Source organism: Psittacula echo (assembly GCF_963264785.1).
Source record: "Psittacula echo genome assembly, chromosome: 8".
In the NCBI taxonomy this organism is placed as follows: Eukaryota; Metazoa; Chordata; class Aves; order Psittaciformes; family Psittacidae; genus Psittacula; species Psittacula echo.
In genome coordinates this window covers 5,042,041-5,055,197 of record NC_137744.1, presented here as the reverse complement: position 1 = coordinate 5,055,197, position 13,157 = coordinate 5,042,041, and positions in this window count along the sequence as shown.

Genomic DNA, 13,157 nt, shown 5'->3' with positions numbered 1-13,157 from the left:
AAGGCAGCTTCGACGGAACATCACTTCCTTGTGTCCAAACCCTGCTGACACCCCATTAGGAGTTTATTGGGGTAATTAAACAAGAGACTGTTAGCTTACTTGGGGTGAAAACTAAACACAGCTCACAACATGAAGTCCAGCTGTAAGCAGAGCAGAGCTTGCTCCAAGGCTCCTTCTCCACACATGAAGCCATCCCCACCATTGGGCACTCACCTGTTTGTGGGAGCTGGTTCAAATGTTCTTGTTTGTGGGGTTTTCATCAAGCTCTGTCCCAAATTGAACCAGCTCCTTCACGCCACTCTGATGTGCTGACACCCTTCATCAACAGAGGTGGTGGAGTCGGTTGTCACCCTCAGGCTGGCCCAGGGAGGAAGTCACTGGTGGGTTTGTTCTTCTCTCATTTGTCAGCCTGACCTGTGAGGAGACCAAACCCTGGGAAAGGGGAGCTCACGGTGCTCATGCAAACACAGCAGGGCTGTCATCTCAACTGGAGCTCAGAGCACTTCTCTAACAGGACCACAATGTGTGGAAGTCCTCTCATCTGCAGCTGTCCTGATCCCAAATGCCCAGGCCAGCAGATGAGGATTATGCTTTGCTACAGCCACCACTTGGACCCCTGCTCCTGTTTAAAGCCACCTGCCTCTGAACACAGGCCCAGCAGAACAGGGCATGGGCCACCAATCTCTCTCTGTGGCAGCAAGGGCACTTTGGGGGCTGTGGCTCTGAACTCTCAACCCCCTGCCATGCAGCACACCCGGAACAAAGAGCACATTAATCACAGAGACCAATGTATCGGAGCCACACATACTCCAACAGTCAGGGATGCTCTGGCTGAGGCACTGAGGTGAGAAAATATCTGGTGTAGAGCCAGGAGAGGTTTTACAGCCGGAACGAGCAAATGTCGAACATCAGTGGAAGTGATATAGGGAAAACTGCAACCCAGACTGGAGACCGAGCTTCTCTGAGCTGTGGCATGGACACCTGTGGTTCCTGGAGCACAGGGCAGAGCTCGGGGGGCAGCTTCCCTTTGGCTCTTTCACCCTATCCCTTCCTGCCCCTCCAACGTGCCCGTGGCCCAGCTGGGAGGAGATGCTGGAATAGCTGAGAGCTATTCCTGCAGGTCTGGGGTTCCTTTCCCTTGTGCACACAGGATGGTACCAAGGCTTGGTGCACTGGAGCCATTATTTCAGAAATAAATACTAACCGTTCTCCCTCTCTATTTGCAATGAAATGGCCCCAGTGTCCCAGGCACAAATGCCTCACCACCTTGTGCACAGTGTGGGAGCAGCGTGTCCTGCAGCTCGGGCACCTGCGCCACACAGACAGAGCTCACCGGGTGCAAAGCACAAGGCTGTGACCACAGCAAGTCCTTGCCGCAGGGAATGGAGCCCCAGCCCACCTGGCAGAGCTCCTGCGCTTCCAGTGGGAAACTGAGGCACCAGCAGGGAAAAATGCACACAAGCCTGGGCACACCTGATAGATGCCGGCTCCGTGCATGCTGGCAGGGACCTCAGCTCCCTGAGCTGTGCTGCCTAGCCAAGACACAGCACCCGCGGGACACGGCTCGCTCTGTCACACTGCTGACAGGCTGTTCTGCCCAAGGGCTTTCACCTCCCCCGGGGGAGGTTTTGCTGTTTCAGCCCAAGGGGGAAGTGAAGTTTCATGCTATGCAAATCCGAATTGTCTCAAGGACAGCGCTACAGGCAGGAGGCCAGCAGTATTGCATGCTGTCTCTATTGTTAGAGCCAAGAGATAACAACAACCCCTCAAACCCTTGCATACTCCATTATTTAGCTGCCACCAAACCCCACTGTCCTTCAGCCCTAGCAGCTCCTTCCCTTCTAGTTTTCCACATTCCCAGTGGTGGGTTTAGTGGCTCCTGCTAAAGGCTAGGCTGGTTCCCGGGAAAGCCCAGCACTTTAGGTTTTACTTGTGTCAACAGCATGGATCTTCTCTTCCTTCTGCCTTCAGCGGGGAGCTGCTCCTTAAGCCTCTCGTTTCACGCATGTCTCCACCAGGTACAACTGTTCCCGTTGTAATTCAGCTTTTCCTCAGTCAGAGGACTCTGCTTTCTTCCTGCCCCTGCACTCCTGGTTCTTTCATGCACCCCAGGCAAGCAGGTACTTGCAGGCCGTATGGGAGCAGCAGGGCAGGCAGGAGGAGCTTCCTAGGAACCCACCCGTGCAGGCACACACTGTGGCGCTGAGCTCAGCCCCAGCTCCCCTGCGTGCTCTTACAGGCCTCTGATGGGAACAGTCATCCACTACAGAGCCTGTGCCCTGCTCAGCATCACCCAGCTGAGATGAGGCTGGATGAGCACTGCCCTGCTGGGTGAAGGGCTCTGTTGCCAGGGTGCAGTGATATTTCCACCCAGGAGTTTCCCCTTGCTGGGAAAACATCAACCGCTCCTCCCACTCCCTGCTCTCACTGTAGAAACAGCAGCTTACACACAGCCCTTCATGACATAACGGGTTCATTTGCTCAGCCTTCCTCAGGTTTCTCTCCATTTGCTGCCGGCATTTAAGGGCAGTGTTTTAGTGATGTTTTTCTTAGACCCGGCAAAGATGCATGAGCTGGACCAGGGTTCCTCGGGTGGCAGAGGCTGCTGCCCCAAAGCTCAGGAGGCTTCCTCAGGAAGCACTAGCACTTTTGGGGATTTGGAGAGTTGCCATCATTACCTGATGCTAATGAGCTAGCTCCCTTGTCAGGCAGACCCTCAGGTGGGGATACACCAGTAAGGAGGTTGCCACCAGCATAAAGTCAGTGTTTTCTTGCTACCTGCTGTAGCTGACAACACTTGGCTTGGTCTTTGCAAAGGGATCTCCACAGTATACTTTTATGGGATCTTGATGCTCTGCTGGGAAAGGCAAATTTTTAACTGGGACAGGAGGAGGCCCAGCACCAGAGGAAGCGAGGAGGAGAAGGACCCTAAGCTCCAGCTATCGGAAGCATCAGGGTATACACATCCCCAGGCACAGCCAAAGCACCTTGAAGAGACCCCAGGGGCTGACACGATGGGGTGACCAGAGAGATGGTTGCACCAGGCCTGTGTGTGCACCCATGTCACCCTGCTGACATAGGGCTTTTGGCATGCACACAGCACTGCAGAGAAGCCTTTGCTCTCTGTGACTGAAGTCAGCTGGAGAAGAGACAGAGCCTGGCTGGCTGCACTGAGTCACCGAAAGAAAAGTGTAAGTGTCGTGGTTTAAGGAGAATAAGCCAGGGCATGTGGCCTCATGTGCTCCAGCTCCTCCAAAAGCCTTTATTTGGTGTGACTCAAAGGGGAAGCCTGGACATGGGACATCACCATCAGCCTCTGCCTCCTGGGGCAGAGGGAGGACTTGTAGCCAGAGGAATCACGGGGGTGACAGTCCTGCCCGAGGGCTTGACCCAGGAACAGTCCTGGCCATGGTCATCCTGGTGTATCCTGAAGCCTCTGAACTCCAGGGCTCTGCCCTCACCCCCCCCAGGGCTCGGTGTAGGGTAGCTGGGCTCAGGCTTGTGCTCACCTCCATAAATGTGTGTGTGTGAGCTCTGCTCCGCAGCCCTCTCCCTTTACCCCTTACCTGGGCAGGAGCCAGTGTCTGGCTTAGAGTCACTGAAATCCCACCCAGAAGTGCAGATCCTGTGCTCCCACTGGAGGCTGGCAGCAGGAAATGCTTTACCCATCGTAGGAGCATTACATACCGGACTGAGCCTTGCGTCATGGTTGAACATCTCCCAGTCAGGCAGGAAGTGAGACACCCCACCACTGAGGTGGGCACTGCTGGGGTTTTAGGGAATCTCCTAAGGGATGCTCCCAGTGGGGGGCTGATTTGTTGAAACCTGAGTGCAGCTGAGGTTGCTTCATACAAAGAGAGGCCCTGAGAGCTTCACAGCCATAGCAGCCTTTGCTCTGGCAGCAAGTAAATCAAGCACAACCAAATATAACAGCCAGAAGGCAGAGAAGAAGTGGATATACCTCATGGACCTCGCAATGAGACTGGGAAAGGCAGGGAAGCCATGCCCTGGTGCCCAGGGTTTGCCCTGCCCAGCATTGCCCATGGGACCCACTTGTTCTTGCCTGGTGCCAGGCTGAGACAGGACATCTGCCTCCAGGGAGAGGGGCTCAGGGAGCCCCCCCGCGGGGGGACCCCACAGTCTCGCCTCGCTGGCGCTGCCCGTGCTGCTTTCATTCACAAATCCTCATCCCCGGGCTGGCTCCGTGCCCTCCCGACCTCGGTGGCCCTCGCATGGCGCCACTTGGCTGGGTTTCTAGACATACCCGGAATGATGTCAACAGCGTCCAGCCCTGCTTCTATATGGCCCTCCTGGGAAAACCTTCAGACCACATAGCCGAGTCGCTGGCAAGACCTGCCAGGCTCCCGGCTCCTTGGGCAAGGGCTCCTATTGCTTCAGCTCCCAAACAATGGGTGGTGGCAGGGGCTCTCAGCAGCCTCCGGGGCACCAGCTGGTCTTCCCATTAGGTCCCACAGCTGATGCCACCATGTTACCTCTGAGCACAACCTGGTGCACTGCCCGTGAAGCTGCCTCGCATCCCTTCCTGGGAATGGCCATGTTTGCATCCCACTTCTCTTGGGAAGAGGGGAGATGGGTGCTGGGTACAGCTGCAGCAGCAGTGGCAGCCAACCATGATAACCAGTGGGACTGGGCTCCTAGCAATGCCAATGCACCTGGAGAAGGGGCTGTAATGGTGGCATCTTAACAAGAGCCTACACCAGTGGTGAAAGGGATTCACCAGCTGCTCGAGATCTCATACACTCATGCAGTGCCACTGCAGTGCAGTACCATGCTGGAAAGGAGCTTCCCCTTTCCCTGTTACCTTCCCCATTCCCTGCCCTCTTGCTGGGTGCTTCTTGTGTGTTGTGGATGAAAAGGGATTTTAGTTTCCATCATGCATTTACAGGAGAAAAGCCACTCACATCCCACCCAGTGCCTCTCCCTTCTGCCTGTCCCATGGCTTTGCTGGGAGCATTTTGGCCCAGCAGCCTGGAGCCCTTGGGACCCTATTCTCCCCAGCCTGCCCCAGCACCTGCTCTGCAGCCCAATCATAGAATCATAGAATAGCTAGGGTTGGAAAGGACCTTAAGATCATCCAGTTCCAACCCCCCTGCCATGGGCAGGGACAACTCACACTAAACCATGTCACCCAAGGCTCATAGGATGAAACAGCCAGCTTGGCCCCAGACTGGTGCATCCAGAAGAAAGGAGTGGGGATGGACATGGAACTCATTGCCCTCCTGGTGCTACTGCCCTTGGAATAGGTGCCTCTTGCGGGTCCTCCCTGTGTGAACCCCAATCTGCATCCATCCTACAGCTCATCCTGCTGCCCTGTGCCCAAGTACAGGCCAGAAATCTCCCCCGTTAGAGTGGAGCAGGATGTAGCACCCTCTGCTTTCCATGTGGACTTGTACTCTATGCTTTTTCCACTCCTCTCCTGTTGTTTCTTATGATGTCCTGGAACAGACCTGAAGGAATGTTGTTCACCAGTATTCCTGTGCTTACCTGGTGTGAGAGGTCTCTCTTTCAGGCTCCATCATCCCATGCTCTCTCCCCCAGCCCTCTGCCCCTTGTCCCCACACCACTGCAGTCAGGCAAGGGGTCAGAAGAGTGCTGACAAAGATGTCACAGCACAGCACACCGATGGGACAGCCACTGTGGCTCCCCTGGCCCAGGCTGGCTGCAGCCCCATGCTGGTCCCAGCTGTGAGCACTCAGAGCAAGGGAGGGGAGCAGGGAGAGGGTTTTACAGCCCACAAAAGCAGATGTTGGTGACTGAGCCTTTGAGCTGCATGCCAAGCCGTGGCATGGAGGCTCTGCCCGGGTTTCAGAACCACTGCCAGGTCACTGGCTTTGAAGACAGTGGGGGTGGGAGAGCGGGAGGCCGTGCACACGTATCGGATTGGGCACAGAGCCCGGAGCCAGGCTGATAGACCCAGGTCTCTGCACCGGCCACCGCTGGGGCCAGGAAGCTCATCCAGCTGGAGCCAAGGAGCTCTGGAGCAAGGGTCCTCACATTGTGCTCTTCTTAACAGTGGCAGGTCCTGGGGCTGCCTAGGAAGGAGGGAGGATCTGAACACCTGGCTTGATCAGAGCATCCTCCTCATTGGCCTGGGTGCTTGCCAGTACTCACATCCCCTGACCAGCTGGTTTGCTAACCACATGAGCCATCCTGTGCTCCCAAACCCTCCAGCTTCCCTTTCCTCACCTCTCTGGCCACACTTAGTCAGAGCCCAGGTTTATTTCACCAGTGCCCAGCTCTGACTGGGGAGCTGGTTGTGCTGCTGCTGCTGCTCTCAGTCCATGCCAGCAGCGGTTGCTTTGTCCCAGTGGGGTGAGCTGAGCACAGGGTAACCTGGGTGCAGCGGATGTCACCAGGTACTTGTTGGTACAACTCACCAGATCCTGCATTTGTCTGCAGGAAGCTCTCAGCGAAGCATCTCTCTGCTCACTTGGGGCACCTCCTCTTTGCTGCAAGCAGCTCAGACACCAGCACTGTGTCTGGGCCCTGTTTTGGGGTCACCGGGCCGGGCAGCCCAGCAGAGAGGTGTCTGCATTACCTGAAGTGACCCCTGATGAGTGCTTCTGGGTACTTCTGGGTTAGGCGGGGGGGATTCCCACGCATCCTTCAGTCCGGGAGCACAGGGGGCAAGGGGAAGGGGGCAGGCACCACGAGCCATCCCTGTGGCTCTGCTGCCCCCCCGCGGGCTCCCCAGCGCCTGTCCCCGCACAGCGGGGTGTCACGTTCCCCCTCATCCCCCCCCAGCCCCGCACACCCAGCCCACGCTTCGCACACGCGTGTGCATCCCTCGGGCACGCACGCCTTGGCAGCTCCCGTGGGTACAGCATGGCTGGGCCGTGCACGCTGCTCACACACGTTTGCGGGCAGAGGGGCTCCCTCTCTGCCCAGACACCCATCAGTGCGCTCATCTGAACACGTCCACTCTATTTTCCCATTTTCCTTTCACCTCAAACCCCGCCATCCTTATCCCGCACCTTTGCCTCTGACCCCTCAGGGCGGCAGGTCCCCTGTGCCCCACAGTGTCCTCAGGCTGCCCAAGGTCCAGAGCCTTCACCTCACTCCACAGCATCTTAGTTTTTGGATTCAACTTAATAAAAGATAAGGGATGCTGTCGGAATGGTCCCAGGAGGAAAACTGGAAGCATGGCTTTCCTGCAGTGCAGGAAACTCCCATCAGCTCCAACTCCCATTAGGAGTTAGGCTGAGGGATGGAGGAGGCTGTGGTGAAAACAAACTGCAGGGAGGGAAAGGTAGGACGAGTGGAGCCCAGGGTGCTGCAAGGGAGGGAAGGAAGAAGGCATCCTTCACATTTGGAGAACCCCTGGTCTGGCCCAGCCCTGCACCCAGGGGTGGGAGGGATGCTGCATACGGGGAGAGCAGTGGCAGCGCCAGTGCCACAAGCACCCAGCCAGCTGCAGGCAGCGCAGTGAAGGGCCTGGTGCTCAAGCCCATCCCCGTGGCTCTGTGCCCCGATGATGGTGGTGACCCCAACATAGGCGGTGCCCTCACCCCCCAGGGCAGGCAGCTCATCCAGCCAAGGCAAGCACAGAGCCACATCCAGGGCTCATCCAGGCAGGAGCAAAGGGATGCAGGGCTAGAGGCACTGCAGCTCCAGAGGCCCTGGAAGCAAAACCAGGGATGGAGACAAGTCACTGTGGGCATCCACATCCCCACCACTGAGACAAGTTACCTGTGCTGGAGGGCTGAGGTCCATCTAGAGGCAAGGCTGGAGATGAGATGCCCACCCCAAGGACAGGAAGGGGTTGAGGGCTCCAGGCTGGGCTTAAATAGAGCTGCAAGCAGGTGTGGGGAGCCCCAGGTGAGGCTGTTCAGGGCCTGAGAGTGCCCCTGGGCTCTGACAAGGGCTTGGCTTAACTCTGTGTCTCCCTGCAGCACCCCCAGCCCTGCAGTAAGGACCAAACGCCCATCTGAGCCACCAGAGTGACAACGGTGACACCAGAGCTGCATCCATCCACCCCATCAGAAACAAGTGAAGGCTGAAAGGGGTGGGAGGCCAAAACTGGGTAAATGGCCAGAGGGCAAGTGAAGGCCAGATGAAAGTGGAGGCTGAAAAGTGGCCAGGGGCTGATAAAATTGTAGAGCTAAATTTAATCTGAGATCGAAAGCGTCTGATGAAGGGTGGAAGCCACTGAAGAATTGAAAGCTTAAAAGGAGCAGGAGTCTAAAGAAAAAGTGGAGACTGTTTAAAAGAGTGCATCTAATGTAAAGGGAAGCCAAAATGGTGCAGAACCCTGGGGGGAGCGAGAGGTGGAGAAACGGACAGAGAGTGGGATGCTGAATATAGCCGAGCCCCAAAACACTCTGGACACTGAGAGGGAAGCTGAAAAGTGGGAGGTGGGTGTTTGTGGGGCAGGGCTCCCTGCCTGCCCTGCCTGTTCCTGCCTGCCCTGCCTGCCCGGCACCGTGTCATGGAGCCGGGCGTGCACTAGAGGACAGCCGAGCTCCACACAACGAAACCCGGCCCTGCCTGCCTGCACCCTGCCCTGCCTGGAGCACTATGAACACCCTGCCCGTGAGCATCCCGCAGCCCACAGCATCCGCTCAGCCCTCAGCATCCCAGCCAGCCTCAAGCACTCTTGCAGCCCTAAGAAGCCCTGCAGTCCAGAGAACCCCTGCCAGCCCCCAGCCTCCCTGGCAGCATTGCTACAACTTGGAGCATTCCCTCAGCCCCAAGCATCCCCTCAGGCTGGAGCATCCCTGACAGCCCTGAACAGCCCCCAAGCAAAGGGGACCTGGACCTGGAGGCTGATGAGCTTGGGGCAGTTTGCTAAAACCACTGCTGAGCAAGTCACAGCAAAGGTGAAACTGGGGGGGGATTTGGTATTTCCGTTGGTGCTGGAATTTCCAGAGCCTTGTGCTTTATTTAAATCCAGACCCAGGAGCACTACCTGGGGGAAACAGTAGTGAAGGTTCCCACTCACGGTTCTGCCCTGGAGCTGATGTGGTTGCATAGCAAATATGGGAAATGTTTCCTTTCCCCTCAGTTTCAGGTCAGACGGGGTGGGGAGCTGCAGCAGGCCCTGCTGCCAGGAGCTGCTGCTTGCATTAGAATTAAGGAAGAAGAAAAGGACATGAGAAATCCCAGCCGCGGTGCTGTGGCAGGCATGTAGCCCGCACTGGGGTCCCCCCAGCCAACCCCTGATGAGCCTGCCCCTGGCTCGGTCAGGGAGCTGGCTCTGCCCCCCAGATCCCATCTAGAGCCGGAAAGTGTTTCCTGATGTTTAACCTCCACTTCACCCCGTGCTCCACATGGACCGCAGGCAGCCGTGTCCCCCTGCACCAGTGCAAGCCATGAGCACGTCCTCTTCCCGCACGGCCACAGGGGCCGGACCCGCTGGACAAGCATCTCTTTCCATGGGCACTCAGGGCTGGGACATGCCTTCCTGTTCCCTCTCCACCTCGGTGCCCGTGGCCATCACACACCATGGCAGGATGAGTGTCCTCAGCCCTTGCTGCCAGCCGAGGTCGTCAGGGGGCTCAGGACTCCCGTGGGATCCGGGCAGCGCATCCCCGCTGGCACCCATCATATCCAGTGCATCCTTGCGGTCTCAGTGCGGGGACCATCGCATGGTGGGCAGGGCAGGGGGTCCAGGGCGCATGGAGGCTGCTCAGGTTGAGCAGAGCAGCTGTGTTTGCTTTCCATCTGCTGGAGGGAACAACAGGGGATTGTGATTTTTGGTTTAATTTAATTTTATGTTTTTGAGGCTTTGTGTGTCCTGCAGCAGCCAGAAACCGCCATGTAAACATCCTGCCGCTTCGCCAGGAGGAGGGAGTCCTGCCTCCCTCTCTGCAGGGCTGCTCCTCTTGGCACCCATCCACCCAGCAGCACAGGAGGGTGCTGACATCCACCCAGCTCAGTGTGGTCCCTGTGACCAGGCTGGTAAAGGGTGCACAGGTGACCCCATGAGTGCCCAGGAAAGCACAAGCCCCGGGGCTGCAGCCTGCTGCCAATGCCAGCACCCAGGCAAATATCCTGCAAGAAATGGTTCTGTTCCCCCTGCAAATGCAGGCTTCAGGGACTGCCCAGGCTGGCTGGAGGGAGAGGAGATGGTGTTGGGGTGTTTTCAGGCAGTACCTCTCTGGGGAATGAGAGAGGGGGATGTCCTGGGGACAGGTTGGGATGCTCTAGGGAAAGCCGCCAGCCTGCGTGGTGCCTGTGATGCCCCGAGGGAAGCAGAAGCACAGAAAGAGAGCACATGGGAGGCAGAGTGCAGGGCAGACTCAGAGAGAGAGACCAGAGCAGCACCTTGGGCTTGGAACTGCAGTGAAACCATGGGGTTTGCTACAAGCATCCCCAAGGCTTTCCTTTCTTGTTCTCCAAGCAGGGGCTCCAGCACTCTCATGGTGGGGCTGTGGCTGTGCTGACCATCAGGGTGATCCAGGTAGTATCCACGAGTCCTTTGATTTGAATTCCAATGAGCAGGGACTCCTGTTTAAGCCATTTTCCCCAGTCCTAGACAGGAGAGGGGTCTCTAATTCTGCATGGTTTTAGGGGGAGTTTGAAAGCCATCAGAACACAAACCTCTCCCAAGCCTCATTGCACAGCTCTGCCTCCCTCCATCCATCGAGGGCAGCTCGGGTGCGCAGGGCTGGTACCTCCTTGCAGCACTCTCCAAACCCCGATAGCATCCCTGCATCGCCTCCTGCGTGCCCAGTGCCTGTTGCTCCTAGGGTGGGGGACATGGAGGACACAGGGGACATAGGGCAGGTGGCTGCAGCACTGGTGGCAGACGGCTCCGGAAGAATGCAGTCAACGGCTTCATAAAGATTGCTGAACCCTTGTGCTGTGCCTGTGCAGGAGGCAAAGAGAAGGCCCTTAGCACACACCGCTGCCTCTGCCAAGGCTTAATCAGCAGGTTTGTTCCAAGTTGTGGCCAGCCTGATTAATCCAGGCTGTCTCTGCTGGGATGCTGATTTCGGAGCTTGCTGCTGCGAGCAAATTTCTGGCTATTATGTGCAGAAAATTGTTCAGGTTCCGGCTGAATTATCGGTGTCCAGGGAAACGGAGCAATACCTTGGTGGGACCGATGCTAATGGATTGCAGCGGTGCCTCTGCGGGTGTTGGAAGGGCTCAGGGGGTCTGGGACAAACCCTAAGGCTCAGAGGCACACCGGTGTCTGTGGCAGACAAGACCCACTGCTGGCCCAGAGCATCATTGTCTTCAATGAGGAGGAGAGGAAGCATCTGACTTCGAAGGAAGCATTACCCTTCCGACCCCAACGCTCGGGCCAACTGTTGACTCATCTAACATCATCCCCTTGGCCAAGGAGACTTGGAAGCATGTGGTCAGACAATGCTGTAGCCCAGCTGCCTTCACTCCTCACAGGGGCTGTGCGTGCTGCCCCAGGGCTGGGTGAGGACGGGGCTTTGCTGAATGTGGTGTTTGCTGTTGAGGCCATGTCCCACGAGTGGTGCTCTCTAGAACACCCATGACAACGCCCGTGCTGGGGGTGACACTGCAGCAGAGCATCCTCCATCCCGGCAGGCAACTCATGGGAGCATCCTCAGCGGGCGCCTGAGGGCAGCCCCATGGCTGGGCTGCGAGGAGCTGCCAGTGGGGCCATCCAGCAGCCAATGGGGCTGGCAGCCCAGGCGAGGCGCTTGACGGCAGTGGCTTCGCGTTGTTTACTCTGCAACTTTGGCTATGGCTGGAGTTTGTTAAGGGGTCAGGCTGATTGGGTTGTTTTCCTGTACTTTACAATTTCCTATGTGGTACTTTAACAGACGTCAGGGCGCCTACAGCTACAGAGAGGCACTTTATTTTGTTTTAGAAATGGAAGTAAATAAAGACATAAATGCACCCAGGCACTGCCTTCCCCCCCCGGCCACCTCACTCACTCTCTCGCTATCTCTCTGCAGTCCCTCACTGGCTTCCTCTGGCTTGAGGGAACCTTATTTAAACTAACCGCAATATATTTTTAACGAGGACAGTTAATTAGCCCCGGCCCCAGCCTGCTGTGCATGGCTTCCTTGAAGTGGGGCCGGGGTACCCCGGAGCAGCGTGGCAGCTTGGCGAGGCTCTTTCCTTGGTGCAAACACCAGGATCCTGAAAAGCACAAAGCAAGTGGTGTTAAGCTCTTCCTAAGGAAGCGGTTTGCTGGGACTGGGCGGAGGAGCCCAGAAGGGATGGGGAGGATCCAGGCATGCTCTCCCCTTTGCCACTGAATGTTTAATCCCGGATGGCTGCAACCTTGCAGGTGTCAGCCCCATGCCCGGCCACAGCCATTGCTCCTGCTGCCCACTCTTCTCCCCAGGATGAAGCCATCATTGGGTCTGCGGCTCCAGCAGCAGCTCTGAGTCAGGCCGAAGTGATGCTGCTTCGATGGATGGACTTGTCAAGCCTAACAAAAGCCATCACTGCTCCAGTTACGCTGGTACAAACTGCGGCGATGTGCAGGAGGGAGATGGATCCTGGGGAGCTGCTCACCCCACATCACATCACCCACTGCCACCGCTTGGCTCTGCTGTTTCTTCCTTTGAGGAAGAGGCAGAGCTTGGCCCTGTCGTTGCCCCATCACTGCCGGGCTGATGTGTCTCCGTGGCACAGCGGGCACTCAGTGGCAGCACTGCACCGGCTGGCATCCTGCGGGTGCGGGTGGCTGCTGCCACGGGCATTTGTTTTTGTGCAAACAGTGGGGCTGGTGTGTTGATAAGATGCCAACGGTGCCTTTCTCTGGGCCTTTCCCTTCTCTCCCAGGCCCTGAGGGCAAACATTCCTGGCATATTTGTCATGTTCGGCTCAATACAGCATCCTTCAGAAAAGAAAAAAATCAAATAAAAGAAAATCCGGTTCTTCCACTGCTCCCTTTAGTGTTCTTTTACACTTAAGCTTTTTAATTCCAGTTCTGAATAACACTCTTTATGGGGAGGCCTGAAAAGCTGCATCCCTCACTCAGCCAGTGCAGGGGTGATGGGGCGATGTCGGGGAGCCATGGCTGTTGTCCTGCTCTTGGCACTGCCAGGGATTCTGCTGTTGCCCAGCTCTGAGCATGGGGAAGAGGGAGCTGGAGGTGCAGTGTGGGGCTTGCAAGTGGCAGAGACATGGGAACAGTGGCACTGGGTGGCCTTAAACTAGACTTGGAGAGCTGGGACAATGGGTTTCATGTGTGTCTTTTT